Consider the following 14,244-nt stretch of genomic DNA (forward strand, 5'->3'; position numbering starts at 1 on the left):
CGCACGCGCGCACGCACGCACGCACGCACGCACGCACGCACGCACGCACGCACGCACGCACGCACGCGCAAACGCACGCGCACACACACACACACACACACACACACACACACACACACACACACACACACACACACACACACACACACACACACAAACACACACACACACACACTGTCGCAACCCGGCCCAGGCCAATTAAGGAGATTCAGAGCACCTGAGGAACAGGTGGAGAAGCAGGGCTTAAACAGCCTGCTTCTCCGCTCATTCTGGGCTCTCCCAGCCATGGAGCCCCTGCACAGAGAGACCGGTCCTTGTGGGACCCCTGCTTCGTGGGATTCCACCCACGTAGGAGGGGACCGTTGATTCCTCCCAGGTTTTACGTTATTTGTGTTTTGAGAGACTTTGTTATGTTCTGGATTAAACATGCCTTTTTTGGCTTTTCCCCTCAAAGCTGTGTCCTGTTTGGGAGGAGGTGGTTCGCTCAGCGTGCCGGGTTGCCACAAAACACACACACACACACGCACATACACACACACACACACACACACACACACACACACACACACACACACACACACACACACACACACACACACACACACACACACACACAAACATGCACACACACACACGCACACGCACAAACACACATACACAGAGACACACACACACACACACACACACACAGACACACACAAACACATACACACACACGTGTATTGTGAACACAACAATGCGACACACATGTAAATTAATCTCATTTTCTCTCCAGTAAAACAGAACATATCCGTGTGAAGGCTCTCTCTCTCTCTCTCTCTCTCTCTCTCTCTCTCTCTCTCTCTCTCTCTCTCTCTCTTTCTCTTTTGTTTTATATATATATATTTATATGTATATATATATATATATATATATATATATATTGTGTATTCTTTGCAAGTTTTATTGGCCTTGCTCTTGTGGAAATGCTGAATGCAAAGAAATTATCCTGGCACTTCAATTCAAGTTTGTAAACTTCCACAGACATCGACTGAAATATCTGGGAAAGGTATTAATCCTGGCCTCCTCAGCCTCCACACACAGACAGATCATTGGTATTGATTGTGTGGGTGTTGGGATTCAGATGAAATGCTGAGTTTCACAGAGGGCTCCAAATGGTGTGTATATACATATATACATTGCATAATCTCATCAACATTTAATTTCCTCTCTCCATTCCAAGCTGGCACTGACAACAGGCTCACACGAGTCAAATTATTTGGCCCAGTGCTTCCCAGACAAATGTCTAGCATTAGCATCTGAATATGCATTGTGCCCCAATCTCTCGCACCAGCAGATTTTAATTTGAACGTACCCCTTACTGGAATTCGCATCAGCCTTTTCAAACAAGAACGCGCCGATCTTTTATTAGGCTGTGTCTACAAATGTTATATTGTGTTGTTGATATTAGATGTTTAGTCATTTATAGCTGCTACGCGTTTTTAAGGTAATAGGTTTTAGCACAAATATGTGTTATTGGAAATTGCTTCATAAACAGAGGTACATAAACATGGCACTTTCCTACAAGGGCTTTTAGTACATAGTGTCTTGGGAGTGAATGACCCGACTGTCTGAAGTCCGAGGGAGAACTCCTCTGCAGTCGGAGGGATGGATGTAGGTCTGAGGCCGTGAGCCGCAGTGTTCCCCTCATCGTTGAGGAGCTCTCCTGCCCTCACGGCCCCTCATCGTTGAGGAGCTCTCCTGCCCTCACGGCCCCTCATCGTTGAGGAGCTCTCCTGCCCTCACGGCCCCACAGCCGTCAGGGTAAAGTCCAGAGTTAACACCGTACATTAAGCCTTGCATGGTTCTCCATCCAAATTACATTTTATGATTTATGACTAATTAACGAGGGCAAATGGGACAGCAGTGCAATACTGCCCAGGCTTAGCAGAGGGTAAAAGTGTGTTATATCGACACAATGGAAGCTGCTTGGCTTCCCGAGAGTGTTAACATAAATTAAAGTAAGTGTAAACGTGTTTTGTAGTTCGTTGCAATTCAATAAGAGCAGTTCTCTGCAGGCAAACAAAAGGAGAATATATGCTATCGTTTAGATATCCCAAATATGTTTTTGTATTCTGATGAGTTCAATTGAATTTAAATCGAAAGTGAATGCAGGGAAGAGTATCAAAACATTGCATTTATTTAGCAGACACTTTTGTCCAAAGCGAGCTCCCCTAAATGATTCAACCATGAAGCTTTACCCCAAAAAGAACACAAAACAAAATAAGCAAATCCACAGCTTTTAATTGTCTCTCGTATTTCTAGTGACAATAGAAATACAAGAGATAGAGACATGTAAATAGAGATATTTAGTTTTTGGGTTTTTCAATCATTCACATTTCCAAAGTTGGGAAATAAAGCCAATATCCATATCAGACGGAATGCTGAGTGCCACTGACCCAATTGATCAATCTCCTGGGTTATTATATCCCTGCTCATTTAACAAACATTCAGGGAAAATTAGATTTCACCCAAATAAAAACAAACTCTCCGTGTCTATTGCCGATGTTGTGGATGGACGCTCCGCACTGCACACACGCCCACGGCTCTCTGAGACATCGCAGGAGAGAGAATAGAGAACAAAGGAATGTTCTTCACGTTCGGCCATCGTACTTTTGCTCTTTAAAACATCTGGTATGTCTGGCTCTTCTTTCACACAACAAACCGCGAAACAGACGAAGAGCGTGTTGCAGGGTTCTAGCGTGTTGCGGGTACTGGACTGGATGCCTGGAACCCCATCACCATTTTAATATGATGTGCATGTATTTACCTGTGTGTCAATTGTGGCACCCATTGCACTCCTGACCATCCCTGGAAGAAGGGTTCCCCTACTATGCGTTTCTTCTCAAGATTTCTTCCTTGATAATTTCAAGGGAGTTTTTTCTTGCCCGTTTGGGGCTTTGGTAAAGGGGGGAGTCTCAAAGGGCAACAGCCCTTTGAGACTGTAATGGTGATTAAGGGCTATACAAATAAAATTGAATTGAATTGAATTGAATTGAATTGAATTGAACTGAATTGAAGAGAAAGTTTGATAATTCACTGGATTATAGAGATGGAGTCTGCTGACCAGAGCAGAAGACCAGACCAATGACTTCTCGTAAAGTGCTGGAAGAAAATACTTCATATGTGCTGGTTAGAGCTGCTGGTTAGAGCTGCTGGTTAGAGCTGCTGGTTAGAGCTGCTGGTTAGAGCTGCTGGTTAGAGCTGCTGGTTAGAGCTGCTGGTCAGAGCTGCTGGTCAGAGCTGCTGGTTAGAGCTGCTGGTCAGAGCTGCTGGTTAAAGCTGCTGGTCAGAGCTACTGGTTAGAGCTGCTGGTCAGAGGGATGTGCTTTCTGGGCAGGGAAACAAATCAGCTATTGACGTCTTTTTAATTCTCCTCTAATAAGTAGCGTTGTATCTGCTGTTATGGTAGAAACCCTGCTACGCTGACAGAGCTGCTCTGTTTTCGGTGTGGATTATTGTCTGTGTGGAACACAGTGAACCATTGAAAATGAAAAGAAAGAGAGAATGAGGAGAGTGTGCTTTTAGAAGAGGCAGCATGTGACCATGGGACTTCACCTCTGATGACCTCTCAGATACAGACGAGCCCTATCGTCATTCACAGCCACATGCAGTACAACCTACACACTTAATGCTTGATAAGAATCTAACCATTTGATGATGCAGGCACAAAGAAACCAATCCCATTCAATTGAAGGGTAGTGGGGCTGGGAACCAGTGGGTATAAAAGCATATTTTAAAAACAATAAACCAGTATAAATATGGCTTTATCTCCCTATTGTTCAGCAAACAGACCAGCACTCCAAATCAAATGAACAAAATCATTTATATAGAAAGTCATAATCGTATGGAGAACAATAATGGTGGAAAAAATGCGTCTATGCGTCTTGAAGTTAGGGTTAGGGTTAGGGTTAACCTATGTGTCTATAGGGGCAGTTGAAGTTAGGGTTAGGGTTAACCCTATGTGTCTATAGGGGCAGTTGAAGTCCTGTCTTGACCTGTGAAGACACAAGATTAGCAGCGAACCTCCAATATCTCATTCTGGCTGAAATGAATGTGATAACCCCACAGCTGAGGGTTAGGGTTAGGGTTAGGGTTAGGGTTAACCCCACAGCTATACTGCAGAGGCTCTCCTCATCTCTGCATAGCTAACCCTAACCCTCTCCAAGAGGATTGACCCTAACTAACCCTAACCCTAACCCCACAGCTATACTGCAGAGGCTCTCCTCATCTCTGCATAGCTAACCCTAACCCTCTCCAAGAGGATTGCAAATATGTGGCCATATCTATGCTATATGAAACTAGTTTTCTGTACAGCTCTGGATTGTGCAAGGCTAGGACTGGGTTTGTATTAATTGCGTTTAGGCCTACATCGCCTACATTATACCTTGTATAAACCAGTGTTAAAAGAAAATTGCCATACAATCAAAAACACAGTCTATAAGATATGTTGCTCCACAGAGTTCTGTGTAAGCCGTGGTGGATGGATGTTATCGTGGATCAAGCAGAGGGGAAAACCTCAAAGCGTACCAAATGCTGTGTCAAAGAACTTCATTTAAACTAAGATCACGTAAAGAACTAATGGACGCCCCTAGCGCTGTGGGGCACTTGGTGATGGGTACACTTCTTACATTTACAATGAAGAACAGCAAAAAGTATTGTTTCTAAATATGAAATGACAACCCTTTAATGAATGAGTCCGCCCCACAGCCAGCCCCCGCGACCCCGCGACCCCGCGACCCCGCAGCACAAGGACACATCCGGTCCCGTCGGCAGCGCGACGGCGATGACACTTAACTCAAACCCCTTCAATAAGTAGCCATTTTGGATATGTGGATGTCGTTTAACACTAATAACAAAGCTGAAGCTACCATTTGAAACATATTAAATTAATAAATGCTCTACAACTAGTTTGTGTGTGTGTGTGTGTGTGTGTGTGTGTGTGTGTGTGTGTGTGTGTGTGTGTGTGTGTGTGTGTGTGTGTGTGTGTGTGTGTGTGTGTGTGTGTGTATTTGTGCGTGGCTCTGTCTGCCTGTCAAGAGGGTGGACAACACACTTGCCTTTTACTTTTGCATTGGGATTTAAATATTTGACTGAAAACTGGGACGTTGATTTGTAGCAGATGAATCAAGAACAGGGAGTGGAGTCATACCTGACCTGGGATCAGACCTGATGACGCTAGGCGGCAGGGGGCCGTGACGTCGTAGTACGTTGTGTTCTACGGACGATATTAAGAAGTCGTGGAACACCCAAGATGTTCTGACGGGTGTTCCCCTTGGTAGAGGAGTTCCTTTAATTCACGGGGACTAAAGTTAGCTCTCATACTGACAGAACCCACAGAAACACTACTGGTCGAGGAACGAAGGCTGAGACTGTTTAACACACCATTCAACCAGACATTGGACTTAGTCAGAAGTCAGATTGGTGGGACTTAGTAATTAGTAGACTTAGATTAAATTAGACTTAGTAGAACTCACCATGGCCGAGGATTTTTCACCCATTAGGTCTTGTTGAGACCATAGACAGAATGGCAGAGGATATTAATTAAAGCTGACATTTGTGACAATGGCCAGATCTTTTGAATATTAAAATCAAAAGGTTGATCCATTTGTCGGATGAATTTGGTAGCAACAAGGTGACCAGATATGAGTACAGAATCGTTTACCTTTTGGCTGTGCTTATTTAACAGTATCCCTAACTTCCTTTAGGGATACTTTTTTTATGTTTGAGAGATGATATTTTGTTAAAGTATGATTAGAGTTGATTTTCGGTGCAAGTGAAATATGTTTCCAAATATGGCTTGAATTATTCAAGCTTTTATGAGTTTCCAAAATGAATCAGAATGGTCACATTTGAAAAAGTATTTCTTAATTAATGAAATCAATTAATGAAAATCAAGGCTGAAAAACAACTTATGATCGACAAGTCAAACTCATTATTGTTTTGTCTCTAACTAGTTCTAAATGGAAACGGTCCATCAATGGCATCTCGTTCCTTTTCATCTCACTTGGACCAAAGTGCACTTTAACACATTAATTAAGTAATAGAAATGCACTTCAGTCCGCTCATTTGGCAACGAAACGAAGTCCATCAGAGCCTCAATCGGTGTCTGTAGATGTCATGTTTATTCAACGACTTCATGTTGACATATTATATCATTTATGTAATTATTTAAACCAGCCTCTAGCTAGAAAATTCAAATCCACTCTCGTTTTTGCAGCATATTGCCAATTAAAATTTTCTCCAAAAGGATTCCCGAGGACTTGAGTGATAGCTCGAGGGGGTGAGTGCAGCAATGTGAAGTATTCAGAATGTCAGCCTGCTGACGGATTATTCTCCAGACATTTCAAATACAAATCGCCCTATCCCAAAAGCAAAGGAAATAAAATAATCTACTTCTGTGTTTCAGTACACAAATGCTATATCATTTAGCATTTAAATGTCAGGGCGTCTGGAATAAGCACTGAGTGATGCTTCTGGGGACCTGGTGCCAATTCCTATTTATAATATTTTTCTACCCAGAAATATGAAATAAAGCTTTAACGCGTTGAAGATGTTCCCTGAGCTCGCTGACTGTAGTGGCTGTGGCAGTTTGGACCGCTATGCCTTTCCTCCTCCCCCAGGAAGAGGGACCAGGGGGGCTGGAGTCTACCTTTCCTCCCCCCAGGAAGAGGGGCCAGGGGGGCTGGAGTCTACCTTTCCTCCTCCCCCAGGAAGAGGGACCAGGGGGCTGGAGTCTACCTTTCCTCCCCCCAGGAAGAGGGGCCAGGGGGGCTGGAGTCTACCTTTCCTCCCCCCAGGAAGAGGGGCCAGGGGGGCTGGAGTCTACCTTTCCTCCCCCCAGGAAGAGGGGCCAGGGGGGCTGGAGTCTACCTTTCCTCCTCCCCCAGGAAGAGGGACCAGGGGGCTGGAGTCTACCTTTCCTCCTCCCCCAGGAAGAGGGGCCAGGGGGGCTGGAGTCTACCTTTCCTCCTCCCCTCAGGAAGAGGGACCAGGGGGGCTGGAGTCTCCACTCAGGGGTTGGGCTGAATCCCATGTGGGGAAACACAGAGTGAACAAAAGCATAAATATCCACCATGAACACTTCACAACGGCCTGTTGGATGTCCTTAACAAAGGCCTTTGGAGGATTTTCTAATCTAAAGGAAAGTATTAACAGCAACTCCCTTTGATACAGGCTATAAAATCCCCTATATCTGCACCTAACCACCAAACAAGCCCAGGCCTTTGTGCCTTTCAAGTGAAATCAAAGGGTCTGCCGATAAGAGAGGCATTGTGTGGGACCAAGCGGAGCTGGTCGCGGGCGCCCAGAGAGACGTGTGTGGGACCGCGGGGCAGGTTAGCATGACGGCGTTGGCCTGGGAGAGCAGAATGAAAGGCAGCTCGCTGCCCAGCTGTAAAGGAGACCGCTGGCCGCCCGGACCTCTTCTGGAAACCTCAGCTCTCCTGGAGGAGGAAGTGAGGGAAGGAAAGGGAGCAAATATCACATTGTTCAGTTGCTGGGTTTTGATCCAAGAAAAAGTGCCGACTGCCACAGAAGGAGCTGCCGTAGAGACTCCGCTATTCCCTCACGGAGTGTGTCTGAGGGGTGCGCTGCCCTGGGTGCATTTCCTGAAGGTTCAGCAACAGACAGGATATGGGCGTCAGCAACAGAACTCAGGAATCAGGTGTAGCGCACTAGTTTGTGCATGTGTGTGTGTGTGTTTTTGTGTACGTGTGTGTACGTACATGGGTGTGTGTGTGTGCGTGCATGCTTAGTGCCTTCGCGTGTGCAGGCATGTGTGCGTGTGCGTATGATCGTGCGTGCGTGTGGAGCCAAAAGTGCCTGCTCTGACAACACTCTTGCTGTCCGTCTGCATGGCTAATGAATAAACTAAGAATGCTGATGGCCCAGCTCGAGGAGCAGGATTAGAACAGGAAGAAAAGAGTTCCCTTGTGAAGGAGAAAATCTAAAGCGAGTTCCAAGGGCCCCACATTACATGGTGTCGCCACCTGATACAAAGGAACGCACGATGTCAGACACTTTCGAGTCGCTCATAAGCTGGGAAAGGAGAAAGAAAGAACAGCAGCCAATCGCATCAGGGCTGTCCAGAACAGCAGCCAATAACATCAGGACTGTCTAGAACAGCAGCCAATAACATCAGGGCTGTCTAGAACAGCAGCCAATAACAACAGGGCTCTCCAGAACAGCAGCCAATAACATCAGGGCTCTCCAGAACATCAGCCAATAACATCAGGGCTCTCCAGAACAGCAGCCAATAACATCAGGGCTGTCTAGAACAGCAGCCAATAACATCAGGTCTGTCTAGAACAGCAGCCAATAACATCAGGTCTGTCTAGAACAGCAGCCAATAACATCAGGTCTGTCTAGAACAGCAGCCAATAACACCAGGGCTGTAAGTGATGGTTTTTCCCAAACATCCCAAAGAAAAATTCAAACAATGATCAAATGTCAGTGCTCCAGCGTAGCAGGGTTATTGATATTGTTTCAGGTGTATCACATTGTGGCATAAATATCCATTAGAACACGGTCAGAAGGTAGATCTGAATGAGTTTGAGAGTAGGTTCTTTGAATATTAAATCCATTTACTGTACATGGAGTGTGTGGTGATATATCGAAATGAATGCTTGTTTGTGGCTGCGTGTGTAGGCACTCATGTAGGACAAAAAGCACGTCACTTGAGTCGTTGTCTCACATAAGAGCCTTGGTAGTAGAGCCATTCAGAGCCCCTTTGTCCACGCTTCCCCTCTCTGAAAACAGACTCTCTAGTGCGTGCATACCTTGAATACTTGGTCCACTACTCCCCGTCTGATCAGTATTCACACGGAGATCCAGAGGGTCAGGATATCTGCTGCTACGGCATCTCTGCTGCTCTTTGTTGGGGCGCTTTGTACAAGGACCTTTGGCGAGCCCCCTGCCTCATTACAGAAACACTGCCTTTACAACCCAAACAAGACAAAGTCTGGGTCTGTGTGTGTGTGTGTGTGTGTGTGAGTGTGAGTGTGTGTGTGTGTGTGTGTGTGTGTGTGTGTGTGTGTGTGTGTGTGTGCGTGTGCGTGCGTGTGTGTGTGTGTGTGTGTGGAAGCAAGAGTGAGTAACAAGGTAAGCTCTAAAACTTGCCCGGAACTGCAGTGCACAGGCTGTCAGCTTTAAAGCGTTATGCACGGGGTAACCCCCACGGGCATACCCCCACGGGGTATGCCACTTTTGTAACCCCTCTGGCACCTAAGTCCTTAAGCTAGTGTGTTTATAAAACCAAGAGGCAGGGGTCATTATCTATTTTAGATTCGATGAGGAGATTGGTTGTTATCTTTCCTGGTATACTGTAAGGATATACCTGTAATATCCACCCCAAATAACTCACACGACAACCGATTGGCGATTTAGTTTGAAGAAAATATATATATTGAAAACAAATTTATATATATATATTTTTTTTAAGGAAACCACAAGTGGTTTCCTTAAATGAAATTGTACCAAACAAAAACCTCTGAGATCTCAGGAAAAAGAAATAATAACTAGAACTGCAAGCAGTTATGCAGGGGTCCAAGAAGTGTGCATTTCGCCGGCACAACGCGACAAGAAATGTGCGTTTCGCCGGCACAACGCATGTGTTCAAAACGTTACCCTGAACCTGTGGATACAAAGGATTTGACTGTGGTAGGAGTAGCGAGAAGTCAGTGTAGCGTTTTCGCGGCGAAATTTTTTAGAAGATATACAATTTCCTCGTTTATTGCGCCCCCTAATGGCGAAATTTTCCGAATTTTTTATCGAACGACATTAAGGCTAGCCCCGACATGTGTGTAAAATTTGGACTCGATCCGATGTCTAATTTTGGTTTTTTTGGATTTTTGATTTTCCACGTCAAATTTAGGTAATAAACCAATATTCAAAACGCTACCGTTTCGTCGTCGAAAGTCGGATCAAAAAACTGTCTGAGGGTTTCTTTGCGTGTGCGTCTGAAGATGCCGTGAGCAAAGTTTGGTGTTGATTGGTCGAGAAATGCTGGAGGAGTAGCGAAAAAAGAGTTTTGCGGTTTTCGCGATTTTGCGAAAAAAAATTCTAGACGCAAATGGGCGTGGCCTATGCCAAAAGATGCAGCAGACTCCAGTGCATCTGTGTGTACAAGTTTTTGGACTCTGGGACGTTCGGTGTGGGAGTTATAGCCCCAAACGCGTATTCCCTGGTATAGCGCCACCTAGTGGCCGGCATGTCTGGATTTGGTCGTCTGCATAGTCTTCACGTACCTGGATCTAGTCATGTAATTGGCGTGTGTGCACCATTTACGGTTTGGGCTGTAGTACCACTTTCTTGGTAGGAAGTATAAGAACTAGAACTGCAAGCAGTTATGCAGGGGTCCAAGAAGTGTGCATTTCGCCGGCACAACGCGACAAGAAATGTGTGTTTCGCCGGCACAACACGAAGCAAGTATTCAAAACGCTACCGTGAACAACATGTGGATATAAAGGTTTTGACTGTGGGAGCTTCGGTTTTCAGAACATTTGCCAAATAGGAGATAGACAATGTCGTCGTTTTTTGGCGCCGCCCTGTGGCGACATTTTCCATAGACAATTTTCCTTTGCCAAATAACTCCCGCCCACATTAATAATTCTTGGCCATATTTTCTATATAGACTCGGGTTTGCCCCTTGATGGTTTCCATTGAGTTTGAAGAACATTCCTTTGGCCAATTAGAAGATATACAATTTCCTCGTTTATTGCGCCCCCTAATGGCGAAATTTTCCGATTTTTTTATCGAACGACATTAAGGCTAGCCCCGACATGTGTGTAAAATGTGGACTCGATCCGATGTCTAATTTTGGATTTTTTTGGATTTTTGACTTTCCACGTCAAATTTAGCTAATAAACCAATATTCAAAACGCTACCGTTTCGTCGTCGAAAGTCGGATCAAAAAACTGTCTGAGGGTTTCTTTGCGTGTGCGTCTGAAGATGCCGTCTGCAAAGTTTGGTGTTGATTGGTCGAGAAATGTGGGAGGAGTAGCGAAAAAACAGTTTTGCGGTTTTCGCGATTTAGCGAAAAATATTCATAGACGCAAATGGGCGTGGCCTATGCCAAAAGATGCAGCAGACTCCAGTGAATATGTGGGTACAAGTTTTTGACTGTGGGAGGTTCGGTGTGGGAGTTATAGCCCCAAACGCGTATTCCTTGGTATAGCGCCACCTAGTGACCGACGTGTCTGGATTTGGTTATCTGAGTAGCGGTGCCGGACCTGGATCTAGTCATGCAATTGGCGTGTCGGCACCATTTACGGTTTGGGCTGTGGTACAACTTCTAGGGGGAGGTAGTATAATAAAAAGAAAAATCCTTACAAAAACAATAGGGATCCAACCTGTTGGCTTGGACCCCTAACTAGAACTGCAAGCAGTTATGCAGGGGTCCAAGAAGTGTGCATTTCGCCAGCACAACGCGACAAGAAATGTGCGTTTCGCCGGCACAACGCGAAGCATGTGTTGAAAACGCTACCCTGAACCTGTGGATACATAGGATTTGACTGTGGTAGGAGTAGCGAGAAGTCAGTGTAGCGTTTTCGCGGCGAAAATTTGTAGAAGATATACAATTTCCTCGTTTATTGCGCCCCCTAATGGCGAATTTTTCCGATTTTTTTATCGAACGACGGTAAGGTTAACACCAACATGTGTGTAAAATTTGGACTCGATCCGATGTCTAATTTTGGATTTCTTTGGATTTTTGATATTCCACGTCTAATTTAGCTAATAAACCAATATTCAAAACGCTACCGTTTCGTCGTCAAAAGTCGCATCAAAAAACTGTCTGAGGGTTTCTTTGCGTGTGCGTCTGAAGATGCCGTGTGCAAAGTTTGGTGTTGATTGGTCGAGAAATGTGGGAGGAGTAGCGAAAAAACAGTTTTGCGGTTTTCGCGATTTTGCGAAAAAAAATTCTAGACGCAAATGGGCGTGGCCTATGCCAAAAGATGCAACAGACTCCAGTGAATCTGTGTGTACAAGTTTTTGGACTGTGGGAGGTTCGATGTGGGAGTTATAGCCCCAAACGCGTATTCCTTGGTATAGCGCCACCTAGTGGCCGGCGTGTCTGGATTTTGTCGTCTGCATAGTCCGAAGAGATCTGGATCTAGTCATGCAATTGGCGTGTCGGCACCATTTACGGTTTGGGCTGTGGTCCCACTTTTAGGGAGGTAAGTATAATAGGAAAAATCCTTACAAAAACAATAGGGATCCAACCTGTTGGCTTGGACCCCTAATAATAATCCTTACAAAAACAATAGGGATCCAACCTGTTGGCTTGGACCCCTAAAAATAATAATCAAAATTTGAGTCCACCCCAGAAGTCCTACCACCCCAATGGATGTCAGATGAGGCAGTCCAGGAAGAGTATTGCAGGATGGAATGGCAATGTGAATGATGATCCCCTGGCAGAAGATGGAAAGCAACCAGGATGGAGATATGGACAGATGACGGTCCTCTGAAGGCTCCACAAAAAAAACCAGCCTGCACAATGTGCAGGAAAAATATTCATTAAGTCCATTATAAATGTCCACATACACATAAACAAAGCACATATACACTTATCACATGTTCATATAGTCATGTTAATCAGAACCTTTACAGGAAACGTTGGTGCTGCATTAGTGATGGCGGCTGCTGACCTAAACAACAGGGCAGCAGACCTCTGGGAATGATTTTAATGAACTTTCGACAATAACATTTATTTGATCTATTTCTTTGAAGATACTTGAAAACAGGCGACAAAACACAAACCTACGAGAGAGCAGAGAGTCAGGATATGTCAACAATCAAATCTTGAAGAAGCACCTGATTAATTGATTGACGCATCAAATACTAGACACAATAACCTGTGAAGATGAACGTCTCACAGCCCGGTGATGATGTGACAGTAAAGCTGGGGTCGGAGATGTGCAGAAGTATCAAACTACTAATCTCCCCTGTGGCCTCCCTCCCTCTTACTGAACACAGAGAACCCCAAGGCCTCACCAGCAGACCGGTCCAAGAGGTGCAGAGGGGAGAGGTGGGACCAGGCTGAACCGGGCTTCAACCAGCTCCCCAACCCACACCAACTAGCCACGACCCAAACCACGCCGGCAGGGGGAAGTAGATAGGCCTTAACTAAGGATAGATCTTAACTAGCCACGGCCCAACACACAGCAGCAGGTGGAGTGACCTGGCAAACACAGCATGGGGCTGGAGTCAAGGGGAGGAACACTGGCCGGACTCGTGGCTTTGGTTGTACTTCACCTGGTTCAGAGGTGAGGACCTCCAGCTCAGCGCAATGACAGCAGGAGAAATGAACTGTTGACTGGTTAGAATTTCCAACCGAACGGCTGGAAACAAAAATAGGACAAAAACATGATGAATTTAAGAAAATGATTCAAATACCAACAAACACTCTAATGAAAAATATATATTAGTATTATATAATGATAACAGTACACTGTTTTATGGTTGTCCAATGGAGATATTGGAGACACAGGAGAGCCTGGAGTCTTGTGAGAATCCTCTAGTTGTCCAGTGATAGTACTGAAGTGGGTGGATGGAGGAACGAGGAACAGTCCTAGCATTATCGTGAAGAGGCCCAGCCTGCAGCCCCAAACCCCCAGGGCTTCTCCTCTCCTCTCAGACCTCTCATGTCTCTTGCTCCCCTGGGCCGGGGGCAGAATGAACGCTTTATCAGGTTTATCAGGCGGATGAATCCAGGCGCGCGCTAAGGAGGTTTCTGCTGGGATGACCTCTCCTACCCTCCCAAACACGTGAGATCCTTCACACATGAATAAAAAGGTGTTTACCATTTCCTATTCCTGAGCCGCCCTCGCAACATCTTACTCCCTCAACCTAAGCAGAAGGTTGACATGGGAGTGTAATGATCAGGTCCAACCATGTTGGACAGATGTATGTGCCCTGTTGTTGTGCAGGGCAGGGCTCTGTGCATCTGGATTTGGCGGCCTGTGAGGGAGCAGCTAATGACGGCTCCCTCGCGGCGCAGAGATGCATGGCGCTGATTTATCCTCTCTAGATTAGCATAGAGGAGAGCACGAGGGGGTGGGTGTCTTTATGGAGACGCAGCCTGGCTGCCTCTGAACGGGACTGCGTCTGGTTCACTGCTTTAACTGTAGCCAACATAACTGCCGTCTCTCATAACCTCTTTTATTTATTTAATTTGCTTTACTGAATCGCTATGGTGACCGCGGA

Source organism: Gadus morhua, chromosome 14 (assembly GCF_902167405.1).
Source record: "Gadus morhua chromosome 14, gadMor3.0, whole genome shotgun sequence".
Lineage (NCBI taxonomy): Eukaryota > Metazoa > Chordata > Actinopteri > Gadiformes > Gadidae > Gadus > Gadus morhua.